This window comes from Vombatus ursinus, unplaced genomic scaffold, assembly GCF_900497805.2.
Source record: "Vombatus ursinus unplaced genomic scaffold, bare-nosed wombat genome assembly UNPS02014772.1, whole genome shotgun sequence".
NCBI classification, from domain to species: Eukaryota; Metazoa; Chordata; class Mammalia; order Diprotodontia; family Vombatidae; genus Vombatus; species Vombatus ursinus.
The window spans coordinates 16,362,396-16,388,643 of record NW_020954550.1 but is presented as its reverse complement, the minus strand read 5'-3'; the positions used below and the strand labels follow the sequence as shown (position 1 = coordinate 16,388,643).

Here is a 26,248-nt window from a genome sequence, read left to right as displayed (position 1 = left end):
ACCATGGGAGAAAACATGCCCATCAATGACTATGAATAGCGGACAGCTGTCAAACACCACCACTGCAGAAATGACTTCAGAGAGCTATTTAAGATCTGTGGAGAAGCACTGGGAAACTGCATCATATCTACCTCACAAATGTTATTGAAAATATGAACACCATATCTCCCAATTAAAAGCAGTGAAAAGTAAATATAGAATAAAATTTGGAAAACAAAAGTTTATCAGAATATCTAGTTTGTTAATTGGCAACTAAAAGCAAAAATCCAAGGATTAAGGCAATTAAAAAAAATCTAAGAATCATAAAGAATAAAACCAGCATTTCAATATCACTCAAAAACTTGAATACAGGGGCTTGAGAAACAAAAGGATCAGATGAAATAACAGACACCAGAAAGAGATATTTGGAAAATATATATGATCAGAAGATATCTAACAGTGGAAATAGTCATACCAAACTAGAAATGAGAAGTTTGTGTATCATTAATAAATTGAAAGGTTGAAAAGTTAAATCAAGGAATGAGCCTGAAACCATAGCCTCTGCAAAACTTCAAAGTTAGTGAAGTTGAATAAGATCCATTTTCACATACTTCATGTTGTTACATGAATTATTATTACTCTACCAGCTTCCTCTCAAACTCAGATCTGATTCCACTTTTCTTACCACAAAGTATCACATATTAACAAAAAAAAATGAGAAGACCAGCGATCCTGGCAAACACAGACCAATTATGTGTTTATGCGCTTCACACAGGACGTTCACAGCTTGGCTAAGGATCAAAAAGTCTCAAGAGTATAAAGAACAGCTTAGTATCAATTGGTTAATTCCTGAATAAGATGTCTCCCAAAATCATAGTATTCAACTACCATAGTTAATTAATGAAAGTCTTTTGAATCTGTTCTGCACTCATGACTTCTTCATCCATATATGACAAATATATAAATTAGACTGAAGTAAGGGGAACCCTGGGGCAGCTAGGTGGCACAGTAGATAGAATACCAGACTTCGAATCAGGAAGACTCATCTTTCTGAGTTCAAATCCAGCCTCAGACACTTATTAACTATGTGACCTTGGGTGAGTCACAACCCTATTTGTTTCAGTTTTCTTATCTGTAAAAGGAGCTGGAGAAGGAAATGGCAAACCACTCCAGTATCTTTGCCCAAGAAAACCCCAAATGAGATGAAGAAGACTTGGACACAATTGAAAACAACTGAACAACAACAGCAAGAACAATAAAGATAATTTTAGAATATTTGATGTTCAAATGTAAAGTTGTTTTATATTTAAACCACACCACCAATATAAGAGTGTCAAAAATTTACATAAAACATGTAATTTTCAAGGTGACATTTTAAACTCATTATAATTACTTCCAGCTTTAAAGCCATTATGATTTCTTCTAAGAGAACAAAATATGTCTTAGAAATTGAAGAGAGAGTTGGATCAGAACATCTTATAAGTTATTGATATACATGGATAATATGAAGTGATAAGGGTCCTCTGAAAGACATAACAAACAGCACCTTCATGTTATGGAATTTCCCTCAAACAATATGAATTTGTAATTTGGATTTAATGAGCATAAACTTTATAGATCAAGGAAGAATGGTGAATGAAGGTCTTGAACTTGAATATGGAGGTCAAATTGAACCAGGAGATGAAGGCAATAATTATAAATATCTTGGTTTTCTACAGATAAGATACAGTGAGTGTAAAGCTACCAAGAATCAAGCTGTAGCTGAATATGTTAGGAAGGTTACTGGCATCTTGAAATCAAAGATCATAGGGAAAAATACATTTAAAGCAATCAATAACTATGGAGTATGATCTTAATGTACACTTACAGAACCATAACACATGAACCCTAACAGACTTGGAAAATATATTAAAAAAAACATTCAAAATGAACAAAACACAGAGCCCATTGGACCCAAAGGCTTCCCTGCAAAGATGATCATTTCTTTGCCAACAAGGGGAAGATTTATAGACATTCTCAAAGCATATTAACAGGTTAAAAATTAAAAGAAATATTTTGGAACAAGCAAATATCACTTCATTGAGCAAGAGTAAAGGATGGTAAAAAGGTAATCAAAGGTCTTTTCCTCTGGAAGGAGCCTATAAACAGCTAAGAGCAAAGAGCCCAAATTATTGCTTTGGCCAATAACAGCATGGACTCAGCCAACAATATGTTGATAAATAAACATGAAACAGATGAGTTCTGCAGATTCATTTATGGGAATGGAAAGATTTATGATAGCAATTCAGGACTGGGTCATTGCCAGCAGAAGTTATAGAAGTATTGTCCTTGAGGAAGAGAGGGTTAGCAATCAATCAGTATTAACTGATAAAAAGTAGAAACTGTACAACCTGTCACTGAGGTCTACAAAATTTTAGCACTTGGTAAGATGGAAGCCGGAAACTGGAATTAGACTTTAGAAGCTTGCTATCATTCATTGAATGACAAACCATAAATACTCATACTATAAATATAAACCTAAACATATCCTTCAGAACTCAATAAATATTCTAGACCATTATGACATAGCAAAATGTTGTCCACAGTTGTCCAGGCATAACACTGATCCATGAAAATTTAAGAATAGCATTATGAAGAGATTGAGCCTTACCGAAAACTCATATTTCCAAACTACATTGAATTTAAAGCTCCCATTATATAGAGACATAGCAAAAGAAATCAAAACCATGTGAGAACAGGAAGAACATCTCATCTCTGACACCAAAGCTGTTAAAAGACTTATCCCAAAGATGCTTTCAGTTATTCTACCAAAGGTGATGCTATATGAGGAACAATTTGATTTAGTTACAAAAATTATTTTTTCTATGTTTGCTGGCATTAAATATAAAAGAGTAATAGTAGGACAGAGACTTGTCCCAGGACCATTTCTATTTCAGCACCATTGAATCGAAGATGAGAAGAATGAGAAAAAATAATAAGCGTTATTATTATAAGTACAGAATGTGACATTGGTATTGGTAAAAACTGTGTTAAGTGAACCTGTCAAAAATGTTCTTAACATTAAGGCCTAAAATCAGATCTCCTAGATTTGATTTTCAGAGACATATACAACAATTTTCCCTTACTAATATTTTGAAAGATGTAAAATCCAAAGTACAGTATAAACCTGATGCTTTTTTAAGGGGAGAGAAATCAATTTTTAGGCTAGGAAGAATTGTAAGTCAGTACTTACTCTTAGAATAGTGAGGCTGTGAGATGGAAAAGAGATCAAGGAGGGTGGTGATCTCTATTTAATGTGATGGCTTATTAGTCAAGGGATTACTCTTGAAAACTATTTTCTTGGATGTGTCTACCTTCCCTCTGCTAATATCAATCTTCTTCAAAAATGGGGTATCATTATCTTCTTATCCATCCTCAAATCTAAATACGATATTCTTATTCTATACTACTGAAACTGCTAAAAAAAGATTTTTGTTGTTGTTCAACCAATTTTCAGTTGTGTCTGATTCTTCATAACCCCATTTGGGATTCTCTTGGCAGAGGTAGTGGAGTGGTTTGCCATTTCCTTCCTCAGTTCATTTTACAAATTAGGAAACTGAGACAAAACAGGGTTCAGTGATCCAGCTAGTCTGAGGTTGGATTTGAACTAAGGAAGATGAGTCTTCCTGTCTCCAGGTCTGATGCTTTCTCCACTCTACTGCCTAGCTGTCCTCAAAAGAAAAATGCTAGGCATTGATGTCAAGGGGTTCAAGGTAGACACCAAAGTGAAACATTTACCATATTGATTATTAAATTCAGCATAAATTACATGCTTTCAATCATATCTTGATATTCTTATACAGTTAAAAGGAAGATTGGATAATAGTAGAAAGTAATCTCCTTGAAGGAAGGGATTTTTTTGTCTTATATCCCAAGTGCCTAGTACTTGTTCACTATATACAAGAAATGTTTGTTGAATTTATCTAATGTAAAGATTATTGGAAGACAGAATCACAAGGCAGATTTTGACTCTCAACTTGACCAATTTGCTACTCTTGTGACTGAGCAATACAACTTATACATTCTGAACTACAATTTCCTCATCTATAAAATGGAGGTATAAATGCTGATAATCCTTATAGGGAAAAATATGATAATTATGTGACATATATATTGGGTGCTGGTAGGTGATATGGTGGATAAAATGCTGGACCTGGAGTCAGGAAGATCTGAGTTCAAATCCAGCCTGATACTACCTTTTGTAACCTTAATTCCATTGTTTTTTGATTGCAAGGCCACATTATCCCATCTATCTAGTGTTTCAAGATAACGTGCAACATATTGTCATTAGGTTTCTTTTGTATATTTTTGACAGCACATCTTTAAAAGGGCACACTTTGATCACAACACCAAGTATAGCCCAACATGGGATTAGAGAAAGTACCATGTACAATTCAAAATGCTTTATATTTTATCGCAGAAGAAACACTGTTGCCTTTTTCTTTGTAGAGATGTATACATCCCTGGGGCAGCTAGGTGGTGCAGTGGATAGAATGCCAGGCCTGGAGTTAGGAAGACTCATCTTCCTGAATTCAAATCTGGCCTCAGACTAGCTGTCTGACCCTGGGCAAGTCACTTAACCCTGTTTGCCCAAGTTTCCTCATCTGTAAAACAAGCTGGAGAAGGAAATGGCAAACCACTCTAGTTTCTTTGCCAAGAAAATGCCAAATAGGGTCATGAATAGGGTACATGACTGAAAAATGACTGACAATACTACATCCCTTGGCTTCTATTGACCCATTTGTAGCTTACAGGAGTGGTGTGACTCACATTTACAGAGAAAAAAACTGGTTTAGGAAGAAAAATCTTTATCTATCACATATTAATAATGAACTGATTTTATAAAAAAGATTTTAATATGACAAATGCTTTTAAAAAAGAGGAAATGAAACCTAAGCAAGACTGTTTATTTTTTTTTTCATTTCCCTGGCACATCAGTTTCCTGCATATCCTGCTATTGTAATATAATTCACAACACAAGAAGAGGTGGTTAAAAAAAAAGGCCAGAAAATGAATTGCCTAAGTGTATGTCACACTCTTCCATCCAAAAGAGGCAGTGAGTATTGTGGCCCAAGCTGCCCTTGAGGAATAGCCCCATGGTCACTTGAAGCTGTGAAGATTTTGAGCCTACATCAGTGTGTTTAAAAAATAACCAGTGTAGATTTGGCCCACTCAATCCCTCCTTTCCAAAGAAATAACTGGAGCTCAACTGCTCAGATTGGTTCTTAAGTGTTCATCTCTTTCCTAAGACTCTGGAAATAAAAGGGGAATGGAATCAATGGAGGGGCACAAGCAAGACATAGTGATCCTGTACCCTCACAAATAAAAGACAAGGGAATTTGTATGCGTATGTGTGTTGGGAGGTGTTTTTTAATATGATTAGAAAATATACCTTTACTTATATTAAAAAAAGTGAGTAGCATTTTTAAGTTACAGGCAGGTAGGTGGCAAAGTGGATAGAGTGTTGGACTTGGAATGAGGAAGATCTGAGTTTGAATATTGGTTCAGATACTTAATAGCAATGTGAACCTAAGTAAATCACTTCATCTCTCTCAATCTAAATTTCTCCCTCTGGACAATAAGTTTTCTCTCGCTAACCTCAAAGTTCCCTTCTTGCTCTAAATCTAAAATCTTACAGAGTTCCTTGTCTGACTTCTGTCTTTGGATTCCCAACTTCTAGCACAGTACATGATACTTAGTAATTTCTAAAAAAAAAAGTTTGCTAACTGATTTCTTAAGGAAGGGTCAATAAATTGGTTGTGAAATTTAAAAGAAGTGGAATTATTTAGTCTATTGCAGAGTTGAATGAGGTATGGCATAATAACTAAGGATGATAATATGATACTTTGTAGTTTACAAAGCAGGAGGCAATTAGGTGGTGCATTGGACAGAGTGTCAAGCCTGGAGTCAGAAAGACTCATTTTCCTTAATGCAAATCTGGCCTCAGATACTTATTAGCTCTGTGAACCTGAGTAAGTCACTTAACCCTGTTTGCCTCAGTTTCCTCATCTGCAAAATGAGCTTGAGAAGAAAATGGCAAACCACTCTATCTCTGACAAGAAAACCCCAAATTGGGTCGCAAAAAGCTGGACAAATGACTGAGTAACAACAATAAAGGTTTACAAAGGACTTTTTTCACAACTGCTCTGTGTCATATGTAGAGAATATTATTATGACAGAGTAACATGCTGGAAAGAATAAGCACCAATTCTCGAGTCAAAGGACCTGGGTTCATATCATATCCTGGTACTGCCAATCTGTGTCACCTTGATCTAGTAATTTAACTCGTGTATCTAAATTTCCTCTTTTGTAAAATGAAGGACTTGGACTAAAGGATCTCTTCAGTCTCCTTCAATTCTAAATCTATGATTCAATTTTGCAGAGAAGGGAAAAAACCTGCTTTGGGGGTTCATTAAGGTCAGCAGTTCAACAAGTTTGTTGCCACTGGAGAATGTAATTAAAATGAAGTAATCGGTTAAGGTAAATTGCAAAATTGTAGCTTCACTACAGCAGGAGTAGAAGGAAAGGTCTTCACCTTTCCTGTTATTCTTCTGTGAAGGAGAACCCTTGTGAGGGTTTGTAAGGAAAATATCTTTAATGGTACAGATGAACAACTATTCAGCAAATTAATGTCAGATATTTCTAAGAGGTGCTGAGAAGTTAAGTGACTTATCCACAGCCAAACAGTCAGTATTTGCCAAAGTTGTGATACGAACTCACTTCCGAACTTCAAGGCCAGCTGTCTATCCACTAGGAAAAGGTTTCTCTTGTCTTTTGCCTCTTAAATGCTTAATAAATGTCAGTTGATATGACCTAGGTGGCACAGTAGATAGATCCCTGAGGCTAGAGTATGGAAGATATGAATTCAAATCCAGTCTCAGACATTAACTGTGTGATACTGGACAAGTCACTGCATTTCTCTTTTTCTCAGTTTTCTTATTTGTAATATGGAGGAAATAACAGCATCTACCTACAAGGCCTGTTGTGAGTGAATGATGAGATTATATTTGTAAAGTGCTAAGCACAGTGCCTGGAACATAGTAAATAATATATAAATCTAACTATAATAATAGCAATTAATATTATAATCATGTATAATATATAATAATATATTGCATATCATACAATTATTATTGAATTAATAATTAATGATATTTTATAACATATAATATGATCATGTTATACATTATATAATATCAATTATTATGCAAACTAAATTAGATGCTACTGAACAAATAATGTTACACAAAAGAAGTGTCAGACATCCCCATGATCTGAGAGAACTGATGTGTTTCTTCCCATGCTTGGCATGGGCATCCTGGGGAAGTCTAGCTGATGGGTATCTCTGGCACACCTTTCAGCTGAAAATTATAGCAACAATGATCATACTTTATAACACTGGAAAAGAATGTTTTCATTCCAATAGATTCTAAACAATTTTTTTAAAAAGACTGACAAGATAGTATGATATCTTAATGACTCCTGCCCTTCTATCAAAGATTGCCTGGCTCTATAGAACACTCAGAAAGGAAATTTAAGACCCTGATTCTCCATTCTCAAAATTAGGTTTCGTTGCAAGCACTAAAGTTACCATCTTTCTCATGGCTGCCTGATATTCGTTTTAAGCCAAACCTGCAACAAATATATTTACTCATGTAGAGTTGGCAAGCCTGATTGCTAGCCATCAGAAAAATAATTTCTTCAAAATTTCTATAAGAAATATATTGCAAGATTCACACGGAGATGCATGATACAAAATATTCCACAGACTTTTCATTATGTTATCTAGACTTAAAATGGTATGATTAAAAAGCAAAAACTAGAGTAAGGATCTAGCAACTAGTGTCTTCAAAGAGTTGTTGGTAGGTAGTTAAATGTATTTTCAATAACAATGGGTACCACTATACTTAATGTACAGTAATGCTGTATTCACACTGCTTTGCATAAGAAAATATGAAGGGGGCCTGTAAGTACAAAGCAATACATCAAGAAAGCTTCAAGGGCCCATAGTGAACCGCACATGGTGCTTAAAACTAGGGATTCAGAGGGACAAAACATCATGGTCTTTTCCCTCCTGGAAAGGAAGGGCAGGAGGGAGACAAGGAGGAAACAAGCATTTTTAAAGCACCTACTATGTGCTAGGCACTCTGCTAAACATTTTATAAATATCTCACAGCAATTCTGGGAGGTAGGTGCTATTATTATTTCCATTTTAAAGTTAAGGAAACTGAGGCATATTATTAAATGACTTGCACAGGGTCACACAGTAAGTGTTTTGAGTATGAGGTTTGTTTCGAACTCAGGTTTTCCTGACTCCAGGTCTCATGTTCTCTCCACTGTGCCACTCAATTGGATGATCAAGGAAATGGTAGCACAGACCTGATCTAGGCCTTGAAGAAAAGAAAGTATTTCAATAGACAGGTAGGCATATGGAGTGGGTACAATAATGAGATGGGATCCAGCAATACAACTGTACAGTGTAGGAGAGGGGGCATGAGAAAAAAAAAATTAAAAATAGTAAATAGTTCATATTATTTTTTTTAATGTAAATAATTTATTGAATGGGATCACATTTTATAACCAAATTCTCATGTAATTTTCCAACTTTACATTTCCTTAAGGCTTAATCTCCCCCTCCCCTCTGAAATATTTGTATACAAAGGCAAATAGAGACATGAAAATGCTTATAAGATCCCAAATCTTTTTTCAAACATTTTATAGCAGCATTCCATTCAGTTTTTTCATATACCTTAATTTTTAAAAACAATTTTTTTTAATTTTTAGTTTTCAACATTTACTTCCATAAGATTTTGAGTTTTAAATCTTCTCCCCCTCTTTCTTCTCCCCCCTACCCAAGATGGCATGCAATCTGATATAGGCTATACATACACATTCATATTAAGCATATTTTCACCTTAATCATGATGTAAAGAAGAATTAGAACCAATGGAGGGAACCATGAGAAAGAAGAATCAAAACAAAACAACAAAAGAAAAGGAGAGCAAATAGTGTGCCTTCATCTACATTCAGATTCCCTAGTTCTTTCTCTGGATGTGAATAGTATTTTCCATCATGAGGATGGAAACATTTTGGGGTTGTCTTAAATCCTTGCACTGCTGAGAAGAGCTAAGTCTATCAAAGTCAGTCATCACGCTGTGTGACTGCTACTGTGTACAATATTCTCTTGGTTCTGCTTACTTCACTCAGCATCAGTTCATATAAGTCTTTCCAGGTTTTTCTGGAGTCTGCCTGCTCATCATTTCTTATAGCACATTAGTATTCCATTACATTCATATACCACAACTTTTTCAGCCATTCCCCAATTTACAGGCATCCCCTCAATTTCCAATTCTTGGCCACCACAAAAAGAGCTGCTATAAATATTTTTGGATGTGTGGGTCCTAAATAGTTCATTTTAACTGAGAGGTGACATTTAAGAAGGGAACAAAGAGGAAATAAACCAGGAAAGGTATATTGGAACTAAACTACAGGGAAACTTTGATTTCTATGTGAGAAGTCTGCATTATAGACTATGAATAATAGGCAACCACTAAAGGTTTTTAAGTAGGGCTGTGATGTGATCAGAATTGTGCATGGCAAAGTGGCTTTGACAGCAGAGGGATAGAGAATTTAGAGCTAGAAGGGACCTTAGATATTACCTACACTGATCCTCATCATTTTATATAGTCAGAAGTTATACTACAGAGAATTCAAATGTTTTCTTCCTCTTTATATAAGTAGTTAGGTAGAAGGGTCTAGATTTATATCTGACCCCTCCCATTCAAAATCTACTGCTTTTAGGAAAGGAAAAAAAGTCTAGACAGGGAATCTGGTTAGTAAGCTATATTTAGCAATAGTCTAGGCAAGATAAAATGAGAATTTGAATTAGTCTAGTGACAGAACAGAAAGGAATAGATATTAAGAATACAGAATTGACAGGCGTTAGTAAATTAATGGGTGTAAGGGTGTAACTGAGAGGAAAAGAAGCAAAAATGATTATGAGATTTGAGCAATATCTACACTCAGGCTTTTTTTTCCTCTTTAAGTTTATTTAAAACTGCCCTTTAGATTTAATTGGCTAAGTTTTAGGTCACTGACTTAATTTTCTGGTCACTTGAGTACAAAAACAGCCAAAGCAGAAGGAGTGAGAATCCTTCCCTGATGCAAGCGACTGTAGAGCAGCAGCAAGGCCAACATCAGTATAGGAGCACTGCTTTCAGCTGAATCAGGAATGTAACCTCAATGAATATCCTTCCTCTACTGCAAATGTCCTTTCCCTGCTAAGACTAAATAAACTTGTTTTTGTTAACTTTTAGATGGATAATCCCTGAGAGACCCCTTTCATTCCAATCCTGAATGTGAGGTGTCAGCCTAGGCTGAGCCAGCTCTGACTGATTGCACTGGAAATACATGGTATCCATCATATAGATAACTAGGTTAAGAGGACAAGCAACAGGTATAGGGATATGTATATGGGAAGGTGGAGGAAACGATGAGTTCTCATTTGTATATGTGGAGTGTGAGCATGCAATTTCCAGATACAGATGTCCAGTAGGAAAGTGGAAATTTGAGAGGACAATTCAGGGTTTGGGAGCCATGAGTTTATCAAGGGAGAGATTGCAGAAAGAGAAGATGAGAAGGTCCACCTTGTAGGATGTCCACACTTAGAGAGTAAGTGGAGGAAAAGAATCCGGCACAAAATACCAAGGAGGAGCTGTCTGAGATGCAGGAGGAGAATGACGAATGAATGTTGTTTGATCTGGGTCTTAGAGTATGAGAAAATTTTCAACAGGTGGACATGGAGAAGAGCAGGGCATGCCTGGTATAGATATTGCCCTGAGCAAAGAAATGGAGTTGTGAAGATCATATTGTGCTTTGTCTATAAATATACTTGGGATTTTATTATTGCCCTTTAGAATTAGAGAGGAGCAGGGTTTAATATTATGTATACTCAAATATATGATATTTTAAATGCATGTCATTCCTACACATTATCCTTTATGTTATCACAATCATAAAAGAATATTGTTGTAAGGGACCTCAGAGGTTACTTAGGCCAGACATGAAATTCGAGTACCTTTTCAACATCCTCAACAAAAGATCATCCAGCTTCTGCTCAAAGTCCACCATTGGCAGTGAACATACTCTCTTTTAAGATAGCCTATCCCATTTTTAGACAACTTCAAAATCTTAGGATTTTTTTTTACTTATATTGAGTTAAAATCTGTTTCCCTATAATTTCCATTAATTGTTCTAAATTCTGTCTTCTAGGTCTAAGAAGAAAACATACAATTTTTCTCCTTGTGACAATTCTTTGTATATTTGACAATAACTATTATTTAATACCCCCAGTTTTTTATTTCCTAATCTAAAGCTTCCTAGCTTTTTCATCTCCTCCTCATACAGCATTTTAACTCCCCTCACCACTTGGTCAAATATCCACTGTATTTGTTGGTGTCCTTTTAAAGTTGTGGTGGAAGTGAACATGATACTTCTATGTAGTTTGATTAGGCAAGAGTGCAATATAACCTTTACTGTAAACTAAGATTTCTATTAAAACAGATTGAGAGGATTGTTTGTTGTTATTTTGTTGGCTGCCATATTCCACTATTGACTTACTTTGAGCCTGCAATCCAAATGCCCAGGTACTTTATAGCATTTTGTGTTGCCTAGCCACGTCTCCCTTGTCCTGTATTTAGTAGTTGGTTATTGTAATCCAACTGTAGGATTTTATATTTATTTCTTTTAAATATCATCTTATTAGATTTTACCCTTTCTATGAAAGTGCCTCTCTTCCACTGCCTTATCATGGCTTGGAGGTGTCTAAAAACTGACCTCATTAAATTTTGGGAAGTAATATCCTTGTTTTAACTACTTTTTAGGCACATAACTTTCTTTTTTCAAAATTAATTAATTAATTAACTTTTAGTTTTCAACAATCACTTCCATAAGCTTTTGAGTTTTAAATTTTCTCCCCCTCCCTCCTTCCTCCCTCCTCAAGACTGTGTGCAATCTGATATAGGCTCTACATATATATTCCTATTAAACATATTTTCACATTAGTCATGCTGTAAAGAAGAATTAGAACCAATAAGGAGAACTACAAGAAAAGAAACAAAACAAAACAGAAAAACAAACAAAACAAAACAAAGAGCAAATAATATGCTTCAGTCTGCATTCAAACTCCATAGTTCTTTCAACTGAAGTAAAGAAAGCAGGGGTAGCAATCCTGATCTCAGACAAAGCAAAAGGAAAAATAGGTCTTATTAAAAGAGATAAGGAAGGAAACTACATACTGCTAAAAGGCACCATAGACAATGAAGCTGTCATCACTAAACACATATGCACCAAGTGGTATAGCATCCAAATTCTTAGAGGAGAAGTTCAGGGAGTTACAGGAAGAAATAGACAGCAAAACCATACTAGTGGGGGACCTCAACCTCCCCCTCTCTGAACTAGTTAAATCTAACCACAAAATAAAAAGAAAGAATTAAGGAGGTGAACAGAATTTTAGAATAGTTAGATATGGTAGATCTCTGGAGAAAATTGAACGGATATAGAAAGGAATTTACTTTTTTCTCAGCAGTACATGGCACATACACAAAAATTGACCATGAACTAGGGCATAAAAATCTCACAATCCAATGTAGAAAGGTAGAAATATTAAATGCATCCTTTGTAGATCATGATTCTATAAAAATTATACATAATAAAGATCCATGGAAAGATAGACTAAAAATTCATTGGAAACTAAATAATCTAATCCTAAAGAATGAATGGGTCAAACAACAAATCATAGAAACAATCAATAACTTCATTTAAGAGAATGATAATAATGAGACAACATACCAAAACCTATGGGACACAGTGAAAGCAGTTCTTAGGGGAAGTTTTATATCTCTAAATGCTCACATAAATAAAACAGAGAAAGAGCAGATCAATGAATTGCACATGCAACTAAAAAAACTAGAAAAAGAACAAATTAAAAATCCCCAATTAAATACCAACTTCGAAATACTGAAAACCAAAGGAGAGATTAATAAAATTGAAATTAAGAAAACTATTGAACTAATAAATAAAACTTAGAGCTGATTTTATGTAAAAACCAATAAACCTTTGGTTAATTTAATTTAAAAAAAGAAAGGAAACCAAATTACCAACATTAAAACTAAAAAGGGCACATAAATTTCAATGACATTCTATTTAATCAGAGGTTATTGTGATCTGAACTAATGGGAAAAATGTTTGCACAAATAAAATCAAGGGTCTTTAAAATTGTAAAGATCTCCCCATTTGTTCCAATACTTTAAGGTGCTATGGGATCCCAATTACATTATCCAATGCATTAGTTATTGCTCTCAGAATCCAGTTGTTCACAAATTTGCCTAATATGCTGTGTTGGACTTCAATCGAGTTTTTTATTAAAAAAAAATTGAGCAAGAAAGGACAAACTGTTCCATAGCACTCTATTAAAGGCTTCTTTACATGTTAAAAGGGTTATTTAAAAATGTTTTTGCATCCAGTTATTCAACCATTTCTGAAACCAAATAACTATTTCATTCATACAGCACATCCCCAAAATCTTGGTGCAGTTTTAAGTTTGAATAACTTCAGAAGCATAAATGCTACAAACTTACAGAAAAGATTACTTAAAAGTTTAATCACTTTAGTTTCTTGAACACTTCTGTAGTTTTGTGAGTTTTTAATAATGAATTTTAATTTTAACAACATGGGGCACCCCATTACTATGCATTGTGTGTGCAACATTTTCATGATGCTTTCTCAGACTAACGGATTTGTAGAGGAGGTCCTCTTGCTTAGTCATTTTGGTGATCTGATCTATCTCCTTTACACATTTTCTTTTGGAGTCATATCAAAACTGTAATGTGAGCACCAAAACTTCATCCTTTGGATTACAAATACAATTTTTTTTTCTTCAGTGAGCAACAGCTGTTGAAAGTTTTTACAAAGCTTTAAAAGCAACTAGAGAAATCTATAGCATAAGATGGTGATTATGCTGAGTTTACTACCAATATTTTTTAAAGATTTAAAAAAATTAAGCTTTCAATATTTTTTTCAAGTTTACAGGCATTTTTACTTCTGAGGCTGCTAAGGCTTAAAATCATATGAAGTCTTTTTGGGGACAATCTATATGTCTCCATATTTTCCACAAGGATATTATAAATAATTTTGTTAAATATTTTGCTAAAATCCAATTATAGTAGGTTTATAGTATTCTTAACCCAGCCAGATAAGTAAACCTTCCAAAAATGTAAATAAGATTAGATTGGCATGACTTATACTTGATGACTTGATGATAGTTCAAAGTTATCATTATTTCTTTTTCAAAATGGTCATAATATATATAATTTATATTGTCTGTCTTATAATTTTGTCATGATTATCAGTTTATTTGTCTACCATTTCTAGAACATGTCTTTATTCCTTCTCATTAGACAGGGCAATATTTGTTAATCTCTAGCTGGACAGCACTTCCCATTTTCCCTATTTCTTCAAAAACTGCATTTTTAGCAATAATATTAACAAGCTCCCTCAATGTCGTGGGGTCAGATGACTTGAGTTTATTGAGTATAGGTAGATATCTTTTTTAAGAGCTTTCTCTTTATTTACCTTGTGTTTCAATTCTGTGTTAATCATTTCGTGCTAATTTCTTCTGTCCCAATAGGAAGATTGTTCTATGCAGAGAAGAAAAAACTCTACATTCTATCTTGTGCCTATAATTATACCACCTACCACAAGCAATGACCCCCTTCCCTCCTTGCTCCTCCTTTTGATTTAAGTAGATATTTTTTAAAAAAACTTATTTTGTTGTTCTGTTCCTTTAATCAATTAGCTCATCCTGAGAATTCACCTTTTTAACCTAGGGTGTGCTGGAACCCGCTCATATTGCAGCCAACTGTGAAATTTTCAATGAGAGCATTTATACTTCAGAAATGGCAAACACTACAAATCAGGTTTGACTTAGTATTTTGTTAATTGTCTAGACTTAAGAAAGTGATGGAGAAAATGTTGATCATGCAGATTAAACTGTAAAATATTTTGTGTCTACATTTTTTTTCCCAGAGAGCCAGTTGTTAAAGGATTATTCTGTTACTAACACTACTCTTCCAGATTATCTGCCCTAAGTGACCCTGACATAAAGAGATAACAAATTCAAATATTTCATTCCTACTGCATAATAACAAGAAGAATTAAAAGTAGAAATATTAAATCTGGAAATTCTATCATTATTATATCATCTTCATAATCTTAAGTGGGAGAAAGGTAGACCCACAAAGTTGGCCTTTTGTTTCTCCATTTCCTCCACTCTTATTCATTTACTGAATAAAAATAGGGGAAGAATACATGTGCAGGGAAAAGACATCTAAATAAACTTTAGAACAAATTTAAATTTCCAAATTATCATTGAAGGTGGAAGGAAAGTGTTTAGAATACAATAATAAAAATCATAATGTTTAGAATTCATATCGTTTCTTTCTTCAAAGTTTTCAAAACCCCAATTTTTAAGATAACTTATGTGAGAAAATGGTCTCAAATATGTAATATTTAAAAATACAATTCTATCAGGAATCAATTATCCACTAATTTGTCTACACTTTCTAGAATATACCTTTATCCTCTCTTGAGAACTAGAGCAACATTTGTTCTTTCAAAAACTATTTTCATTCAGTTGTTATCATCACCAAATGGCAGAATTATAGAATCTTAATGTTGGAAGGGAGCTCAAAGTTTCTCTTATGTTAAGCATCAATTATTTTTACAATGTTCAGAAGCAAGATTGCCAAAATACTACTACCAACACTCCTGTGAAAATGTAGTAAACAAATGTTTCACCATTTGACAGATATGAATGTAAGGTGTTGGAGTAAAATGTCAAAGGCCATAATAAATTAATGAAGGATTCAGAAATAAAATCTGGATGTCCTGAAATTCAGACCATTATTCCATCAAAGAATCTATGACATCTATTGAAGATTTGAATTCTCTAATCTGGACCCATTCATTACTGAGATTTGAATATTCAAGAATGAACCAGATTTTAATTAGGGGGAGCAAAATTAGCTTTAGGATATAGAATTTTGGCAGGTACTTAATCAAGGCAGCACAGTATATTGGATAAGGCACTGGGCTTGAAGTCAGAAAGGACTAGGCTTAACTCCTGCTTCAGATACTTGTTATCTGTGTGATTATGGAAAATTCTTTAATTTCTCTGGAATCCAATTTCCTCATCAAATGAGAGGACTGGATTCAGTGACTTTTAAGGTCCCTTCAGATTTGAAATCTATGATCTTGTGAACAGTTTTAAGCTCATTTATTTCTTTGGCCATCTAAAACAGCACATTCAATTAGACCTGCCTTGCAGCTATTCTTAGTTGGTTATACTACTCGATCAACTGCTTTTTTATCCTATGTATTTCATCATATTGACACAGCTGGAGTATTGAAAGGACTTTGTATCAGGATCATTTATAGGCCAGAAGAAAATAAATTTCCTGTGAGACCTAGCTTGGGAAAAGCCCTCCAAATTATGCATTGTGTTGTCCACAACAGATGTGCTGAGAACATACAACCTCACGTCCTTAGTTTTATATTTCACAATATTTTCATTTATAATTTTTGATTGTCTTTTCAAGATGCTTCCTCAGCTTTAATAAACAATACCAGCAGCAAGAAGGGACTTTCTTCTCTAATAAAGTACGGCACCAAAGACCTAACAAGGAAGGTGACACTCTTGTTGTACTAAGGTATCTTTAAATATGTCTAGAGAATGGACAAATAAACAGAAATAGCTGTGGTAGAGGATCTGTTTATGCTTTCCCCTACTTAACATACTTGAATGTACTGTTACTTATTTCTGGGGAAGAGAAATTCCCATGGTACCATACATGCTATTATTGTAAGGGTTTATTATTAGTAATAGTTTAAAAATAAATCTGGAATACAAAGTCTTCCATTAGGCAAGGGCTGTTCATCTCCAAGTAGAGTATTCTTCTTTATATAAAGTCTTTTAAAACCTGGTTCTGTACCAGTGGCACAGAAATGCCACTTGCTACAGCCAACAAAGCACAGGCTCGCAATTCGGACTATCTCGTCTCAAGTCCTGCCCTTTACACTACTACTTGTAGGATGTTGGGCAACCTGCGTGGACCTCAGTTTTCTCATTTGTAAAATTAAGGAGTTGGACTAGATGGCTTCTAAATTTCCTTCCAGCCCTAGAAAAATGTTTTAATTCTGGATTTATTAATGTGTGTGTGTGTGTGTATGTGTGCTCACGTGTGCACATATGAACGTATATTTGTATAAACATAATTCACCCATTTGTTGTTGTTCAGTCATTTAATTTTGATCATGTCCAATTCTTCATGACCCCATTTGGGGTTTTCTTGGCAGAGATACTGGAGTAGTTTGCCATTTCCTTCTCTAGCTCATTTTACAGATAAGGAAACTGAGGCAAACAGAGTTAAGTGACTTGCCCAGGGTCACACAGCTAGTAAGTGTATGTGGCCAGATTTGAACTCAGGAAGATGAGTCTTGCTGACTCCAGGCCCAGCACACTATCCATTGCACTACCTAGCTGACCTAATTGAGCTGTATAGACATATATTAAATGACATTTGCAGTGAATGATAGCTGTATTCATTTGTATGAACATGATTCCTCTGCATTTTGCTTGACTGGCATTTAATTGATAGAGAATTTTCTTTAAAAATCAACCCTCCAAATAAGCAACTCCATGGAACATCTAAGTGATATTTATGTTTGCAATTCACAAGCAAAAACAAACTCATCAAGTGAGTTAATGAGCTTGTGAGAAAACTAAAACCCAGAGAAGATATGCAAGTCAGCACAAGTCACACACTCAGCTCTCTGAGGCCATTGAATTAACATTTTAGACATTTTAAGAGAAAAAAATAGCGAAAATTTAATTAGATGGTTTATAGTTTCTCAGATGGTTTATAGTACTAACAATAAGTGAAGGGACCAAATATCCCTCTCTCCCCTATAACTGACTGGAGTCATTGGAAACATTTCAGCCTAACAGAATCCAATGACTTTCAACTCATTTCTCTGCTCAAAAGTTACCATTATCACCTCTTTATAAAACAAACCTATCATTAAATCAAGAAATGTTCTGTCTGTGTGGTTATATTATTCACCTAGATGATAAGTATGAGGGGGCCACTATATACATAAATAATGTCCACATGATCCGTAATAGACTGACTGAGAAGTTAAAAAAATCAGCTATTGTTCTTATTTTTTTTAACTAATTCCTTCACTCAAAGCAGTTAATCTGAACTGGTATGTGGAAATAACCATAAGTGCTCTTCTGGACCCTACTACTGAGACCATTTTCCTACAGAAAAGAAAATCATTGAGCCAATTTCTCCCATGTCTAGGTCTCTCCCCGGTAGTGGGGCAGGAACATAGGAAAAATTCAAAGGAATTCTTTCAGAAAATGAGGGTACCATTTTATGCCCCAGTGACAAATTTCATGTAACACAATTTCAATAGCAATATATAAAAGTAACTGAATTGTAGAAGGTAGACAAAAGTTTTCATGAGTTTTTGTAAGCTTCTATTTTAAAGTCTCTTTTGTCCACATCCCTCACACCTGTGGAAATGTAGAAACTCCTTAGAAGAAGCACAGTAGCATGGAAAGAGCCCTAGGCTTAGAACCAAAAGAGCACTGGGTCTAAATCTTAGTAGTGATTCTGACTGTGAGGAAAGTCCTCAACTCTCCTGGCCTCAAATTTCTCATCTATAAAATAAGAACAGTAATAATCAAACTAAAAACATCACATGAAACTGTAACAGTCATTGACATCTACTGTGAGGACAACATTTTCTAAACCTTAGAGTGTTACATAAATGTGAATTGTTGTTATAGCTGTTATCATTGCTATTGTTAATATTATTATTTGTATCATAATATAGAGTTCAGAAGCCTATGCTTTGTGTTTACATAAACCAAATCGAATTTTGGAGGTAGCCTCTCAAACCATATCTCTTTGGCTTATTTGCCCCCACCTGGAGTATTTCCTGGAAATCTAAGAATAGGTAATGTCTTCTTCACAGACATGGGCAAAAGTGTCATCTGCTTCAGGCATCTTAAGTCTTTTCTGTGCCATGGGCCCCTTTCTCAGTCTGTGGAAGCCTATGAAACTCATTAAAGAATAATGTTCTCAAATGCACAAAAATTAAAAAAAAAATACAGTTACAAAAGAAACCATATTGAAATAGAGTTATAGAGAATTAAAAAAAAACAACCAATTCATAAATTCTCATTAAAAACTCTCTATGTAGTAAAACACCCTTATTTTACAAATAAGGGAACTGATGGTGAGAAAGGTCAAATGGTTTGCCCAGGTCAGACAGCTTGTAAGCATCAGAAACAGGTTATGAACTAATTCTGCATCTTCCAAATTTTAGGTCCTGTACTCTCTCCACTAGACTACATCACCATTCTCCTGAGAATGAACTTATGTTCTAACCTATTTGCCCCTAGCCACCACATCTTTTTTCATTGCTCTTTCTCTAACAAGAAGATTAAGTGTTTGCTAAGTCAATTTCTAAGCTCCTTTGGTCTCCTTATGGTGATTGCCTTACACTTTTTTTTTTAACCACATTAAGAAGATCTTTATTTAAGAAGTTTCTTCTAGTACAACTGAGTCCTCAAACACCATGAAAAAGTTGCCATGTGACCCACTTAATGCTTGCAAATTACTTCTATTACTATTCTTTCCCCATTCCCAGCTAAGCAGAAATAATTTCACCACCAAAAGAATCCATGTGTCTTTTGTTTTTAGACTGTGGCCTCTAAACTCCAGCAGACTTGTTGTTGTTTATCCTTCATTCTCTTTTTTTATGATAATTTTTATTATTTTTTTGTTTTCAACATTTACTTCCACAAGATTTTGAGTTCCAAAATTTCACCCCATTTCACCCTTCCCCCACGTAGAAACAGCTAAATCCTGTGTTATCCTGATTGTGTTTCCACAATTCTTAAATTGTTTCTTTCTGGCTGCTTGTAATATTTTCTCCTTGATCTGGGAACTCTGGAATTTGGCTACAATATTCCTAGGAGTTTTCCTTTGGGGATCTCTTTCAGGGAGAGATTGGTGGATTCTTTCAATTTCTATTTTGCCCGCTGGTTCTAAAATATTAGGGCAGTTTTCCTGGATAATTTCTTGAAAGATGATGTCTAGGCTCTTTTTTTGGTCATGGCTTTCAGATAGTCCAATAATTTTTAAATTCTCTCTCCTGGATCTATTTTCTAGGTCAGTTGTTTTTCCAATGAGATATTTCACATTCTAATTTTTCATTCTTTTGGACTTGTTTTACAGTGTCTTGATTTCTCATAAAGTCACTAGCTTCCAATTGCTGTATTCTAATTTTTAAGGAAGTATTTTCTTCAGTAAGCTTTTGGACTTCCTTTTCCATTTGGCCAATTGTGTTTTTTAGGGCATTCTTTTCCTCACTGGCTTTTTGGACCTCTTTTGCCATTTGGGTTAGGCTATTTTTTAAGGTGTTATTTTCTTCAGTATTTTTTGGGTCTCCTTTAGCAAGCTGTTGACTTGTTTTTCATGATTTTCTTGCAAAACTCTCAGTTTTTTCTCTACTTCTCTTACTTGCTTCTCAAAATCCCCTTTGAGCTCTTCCAAGGCCTGGGACTGAATTACATTCTTCTTGGAGGCTTTGGATGTAGGAGCTTTGGCTTTGTTGTCTTCTTCTGATTGTATGTTTTGATCTTCTTTGTCACCAAAGTAAGATAATATAGTCTGATTCTTTTTCTGTTGCTTACTCATGATCCCGGCCAATTACTTGAGTTTTAAACTCTTTGTTAAGGTAAAAGTCTGTTTCCAATGTGGAGAATGTACTGTCCAAGCTTCAGGGGTTTGTACAGCTGTTTTCAGAGGTACTTCTAGGGACCTGAAAATTTTCAGTTCTTCCAAGGTGTTATGATAAGGGGCAAGGTGTTTTCTCTCCACCACCACAAGAAACTTCACCACACCAGCATTCCTCCTCACCCCAGGACTGCCCCTCAGAGCTATGACCCAGATCCAAGCACTGATAAAGCAAGAGATTCCTGCCTCAGCACTGGCAAAGAGATCCCTGCAATCTCCCTCTGATCAGCCATTCTATTCCCCCTCAGGCTGTGGGCTGGAAGCTCAGGAAACAGCCGTGTCCCCAGGGGCAGCTGAAACCTAGCTCCTTCTCTCACTGCAGTCACAGACTTTTCCCATTAACCTTCCAAGTTGACTTTGGTGTTTGTGGGTTGAGAAGCCTGGAAACCACCACAGCTGTCCGTGATTCAGTCCTCTGAGGCCTGCTCCAGGTAAGCTGTGGTCTGCACACCCACACCAAACTGTGCTCCTCTCCCAGCCCAGTGTGATACACCTTCCCGATCAACCATCCAGGCTGTCTTGGGCTGGAAATTTGTTTCACTCTGTCTTTTTGTGGGTTCTGCTGCTTTAGAATTTGTTTAGAGCCATTTTTTATAGGTATTTGGAGGGGTTTGCGGGGAGAGATCAAACAAGTCACTGCTTTCCCTCCGCCATCTTGGTTCCGCTTATCCTTCTGCCTTACACTTTTAAGATATCTCAGGAAACAGAGACAATTTTATCAATGTTTGTCCTGTTACATGTTTCTCACTTTTTCAGGGAGCAACTAATCAAATATAAAACAATATTTTCATACTCTAGATCTCAACTAAGTATTAAGCACAAACAAAAACTATTAAATGTATTTGGATGAGGCTATTAGAAATATTATTGAATGTAAATAGAGTGATATAATGGTCTTTATGTTTATCATTTAGTGTAGTTTCCTTAACACAATTCTAAGCACCTCATAAGTGCGGTCACTGTTGTATAACTCTTATGTATGGCACAGTGCCATATAAATAGTAGGTTCCTTATAATCAGCTGATCAATTGAATTGAATAGGTAATGATGGGAAACATTAGTAAAACAGATGAAGAGCAAAATGAGCAGAACCAAGAGAACATTGGATACAGTAATAGCAATATTGTTTTAATAATGACTTTGAGTGACTAAATCATTTTGACTATTATAAATACACAAATTAAAAATAAAGGACAAATGAAGAAATATGCTATCTGCATCCAGAGGAAAAAAACTGATAAACAGATGTATACAATAATTTTACATATATATATATTTATATATATACCTATTTGTTTCTAATGATAGTTATTTGTAGGGTGGGGGAAGAAAAAGAAAAAAAGAGATTTATATAACTTTGTTGTATATTTATAGGAAATAGCAAGTTGTACATGACAGATTTGCAGTTTCATGTGCAATCATCTTTTTTATTTTACTAAATTATGGAAATGTTTGTTTTGTTCTATGAATTGAAAATAAAAAATTAAAAAAAAAATTCTACTGCCAATAATCCACAAATATCAGATCTCTCCTAGACCTTTCTTCTCTCCTACCACCAGTCAAGTTGCAGACTGCCAAAAGTAGGCCTCAAGCTAAGCAACAGTACAGATCAATTAAGCATGAAGGGGAATGAATGCGCAAACACCTATGTCCCTGCTCAATGACTTTCATCTTCTCTCAGCACCAAATCTGAGTCACAGGAGAGTCACATCAAGAAACTGACAGAATACCCATTTGCCCTCAGAGATGATCTCTGGGTACCTTTCCCTAGGCTGAGACTATCTGACAGCATTTCAAAGCTACAGAGAAATGAATTTTGAACTTCTGGTGTTTCTATATTTCCTTGTGGGGGTACATATTTATTTACCCATATTCATGGATGAAAACAATCTAGATTCCTCCTACACCTGTGAAATCTTCCCCATATTTAATAATGCAAGATGGCGAGCCCAGGGTACATGTGCACATGCCAAAGGGGAAAGCAAGGGAGATAATCCACATGGGAAAAGTAGAGAAAAGACACAGCTCCCAATTTCCCAATACACACACACACAGACACACACACATGATCCTCTTAGAAGTGATACTATTTCTCTTATTCTCCTATCTCCTTGTTTCTCTGACCTTTCTTTCTTTTCTCATGTCTATATGCACCCATATACATTCCAATGCATATATATACATGCATATATAACTATGTGTGTATATGTACATAGATAATACATATAGATATTCCTATAATGAAATTGTAGGGGGAGGAAAAACTGATGCTTCAGTATATAAGCTCATTACCTTTCATCTCTCCCTGAATAGAACTTGAATAACTGCTACAACAAGAAGCTCATAAAATAACAATTTCATTTAGGAAGTGTACTCACATACTTGACCAAAAGGAACCAATTTCTTCATTGTAAGCAAGATATTTAGCTCCTCCTCTATTGCCTTTATTGCAGTGTATCACAGTCCAGGTCAAAATGTGAAATCCGACTGGTCCCACTAAACATCTTGTTTGGAATGAGGTTTTCAAGTGAGCTATAAGGGGTAGAGGCAACCTCATCCCCCCTCTGCCTCCAAAGTGTGCCGAAAGCCATTACTCAGATTTCTTTCAGAATGTGAGCCATACAAGGAAAAGCAGTAGTAGACTTTTCCAGAAAATGATGGCTGGCAAGAGGGATCCTCTGTTCTTTCTGAAAGTCTTAAGACTCACATAAATGTGAACTCTTATTACTATTTTTGCTGTTATTATCATTGTTAAACATAGTGGAATATAGAAATATAATGGAAAATTGCCTGCCTTTCCAACTGGACTGAGATTTAAGGACTCACCAATATTTTTCTCTTTCCTGTTTGATTGTTGTCTTGTTCCAAGATTTTATCAAAGTCCATATGAATTTCAATGTTTTGTTTATACTTTTATTTTTAATTTTGAAATTAAGTAAATTAAAGGTAAGGATCACATACACCCTCCAATGATAGTAAGAGGTCATAGGTAGAATTATGTTTGCTTGAGACAAATGCCAACCTAAGTGTTCCTGGGGATTTCTGATGATCAGAGGGCATTGGGTACAGTAGAAAGAGCATTGGCTCTGGAATCAAAGGACTGGCCTGAGATTAAACTTGGCATTGCTACTCTCTGTGTGACCCTGGGCAAGACGTCTAACCTCAATGGATCTGATCTTCTTTCTTTTGTTTTTTTAAATATATCCATAATAGTCATGTTGTGAAAGAAAACATAGATGGGGGTGGAGCAAACATGGTGGAGTAAAAGCAGTGACTTGCTTGAGCTCTCCCCCAAAACCCTCCAAATAAAAAATGGCTCTAAACAAATTCTAAAGCAGCAGAACCCACAAAAAGACAAAGTGAAACAAATTTCCAGCCCAAGACAACCTGGATGGTTGATCAGAAAGATATATCACGCCGGGCTGGGAGAGGAACACAGTTCGGTGTGGGCATGCAGAACGCAGTGAACCTGAAACAGGCCTCAGAGGACTGAATTGTGGGTAGCTATGGTGATTCCAGACTTCTCAACCCATGAATGCCAAAGACAACTTAGAAGGTCAGTGGGAAAAGTCTGTGACTGCAGTGAGAGAGAAGTACGGGATCCCAATCCCACTCCCCGAGCTTGGCCCTGGGGCGGCGGCTGCCTCCTGAGCTTCCAGCCCACAGATTGAGAGGGAATCCAGTGGCTGATCAGAGGGGGATTGAAAGGATATCTCTGATGGTGCAGGATTTTCTTGCTTTGTCCATGCTTGGATCTAAGTCACAGTTCTGGGTGGCGGGCCTGGGGCGAGGAGGAGTGCTGGCGTGGTGGAGCTTGTAGTGGCGGCAGAAAGGAAATCCTCCTCACAGTTCCAGGACAGAAAAGAGTGCTTGTGGTCACTCATAGACCAGAGCACAAGCCAGGAAAGGAGTAGACACCTTGCCCTTGATTGTAACACCTTGGAAGAACTGAAAATTTACAGGTCCCTAGAAGTATCTCTGAAAACAGCTGCACAAAACCCCTAAAGCTTGGGACAGTACATTCTCCACACTGGAAACAGACCCCTACCTTAACAAAGAGTTTTTAACTCAAGTAATTGTGTGGGATCATGAGCAAGCAGCCCAAAAAGAGTCAGACTATATTATCTTACTTTGGTGACAAAGAAGATCAAAACATACGACCAGTAGAAGACAACGAAGCCAAAGCTCCTACATCCAAAGCCTCCAAGAAAAATATGAATTGGTCCCAGGCTATGGAAGAGCTCAAAAAGGATTTTGCAAGTAAGAGAAGTAGAGGGAAAACTGAGAGTAATGCTAAAGGAGACCCAAAAAAATAATGAAGAATATAACATCTTAAAAAATAGCCCAACCCAAATGGCAAAAGAGATCCACAAAGCCAATGAGGAGAAGAATGTCCTAAAAAGCAAAATTAGCCAAATGGAAAAGGAAGTCCAAAAGCTTACTGAAGAAAATACTTCCTTAAAAATTAGAATGGAGTAATTGGAAGCTAGTGACTATTTGAGAAATCAAGGCACTGTAAAACTAATCCAAAAAAATGAAAAAAATAGAAGAGAATGTCAAATATCTCTTTGGAAAAACAACTGACTTGGAAAATAGATCCAGGAGAGAGAATTTAAAAATTATTGGACTACCTGAAAGCCATGATCAAAAAAAAAAGAACCTAGACATCATCTTTCAAGAAATTATCAAGCAAAACTGTCCTGATATTTTAGAACCAGAGGTCAAAATAGAAATTGAAAGACATTTACCGATCACCTCCTGAAACAGATCCCCAAAGGAAAACTCCTAGGAATATTATAGCCAAATTACAGAATTCCCAGGTCAAGGAGAAAATATTGCAGACAGCCAGAAAGAAAAAATTCAAGTATTGTGGAAACACAATCAGGGTAACACAAGATTTAGGAGCTTCCACATTAAGGGACCGCAAGGCTTGGGATATAATATTCCAGAGGGCAAAGGAGATAGGATTACAACCAAGAATCAGCTACCCAGCAAAACTGAGTATAATCCTTCAGGGTAAAAAATGGTCATTCAATGAAATAGGGGACTTTCAAGCATTTCTGAAGAAAAGACCAGCACTGAATATAAAATTTGACTTTCAAATACAAGACTCAAGTGGAACATGGAAGAGGTAAACAGAAAAGAGAAATCATGAGAGACGTATTAAGGTTGAATTGTTCACATTCCTGCATGGAAAGATGATATTTGTAACTCATGAGTCCTTTGTCAGTAGTGGGAGGGAAAAATTATATGTAGATAGATAGATAGATAGATAGATAGATAGATAGATAGATAGATAG

The 26,248-nt window shown here is 35.6% G+C and overlaps 1 protein-coding gene and 1 pseudogene across 6 annotated transcripts in view; both read right to left on the bottom strand.

Moving 5' to 3' along the window:
- The window catches only part of PDE4D (phosphodiesterase 4D), a 1,859,629-nt gene that overhangs the window by 1,232,720 nt on the left and 600,661 nt on the right, over positions 1-26,248 (bottom strand). The window lies entirely within an intron of this gene.
- The window catches only part of LOC114044249, an 8,772-nt pseudogene continuing 4,020 nt past the window's right edge, over positions 21,497-26,248 (bottom strand).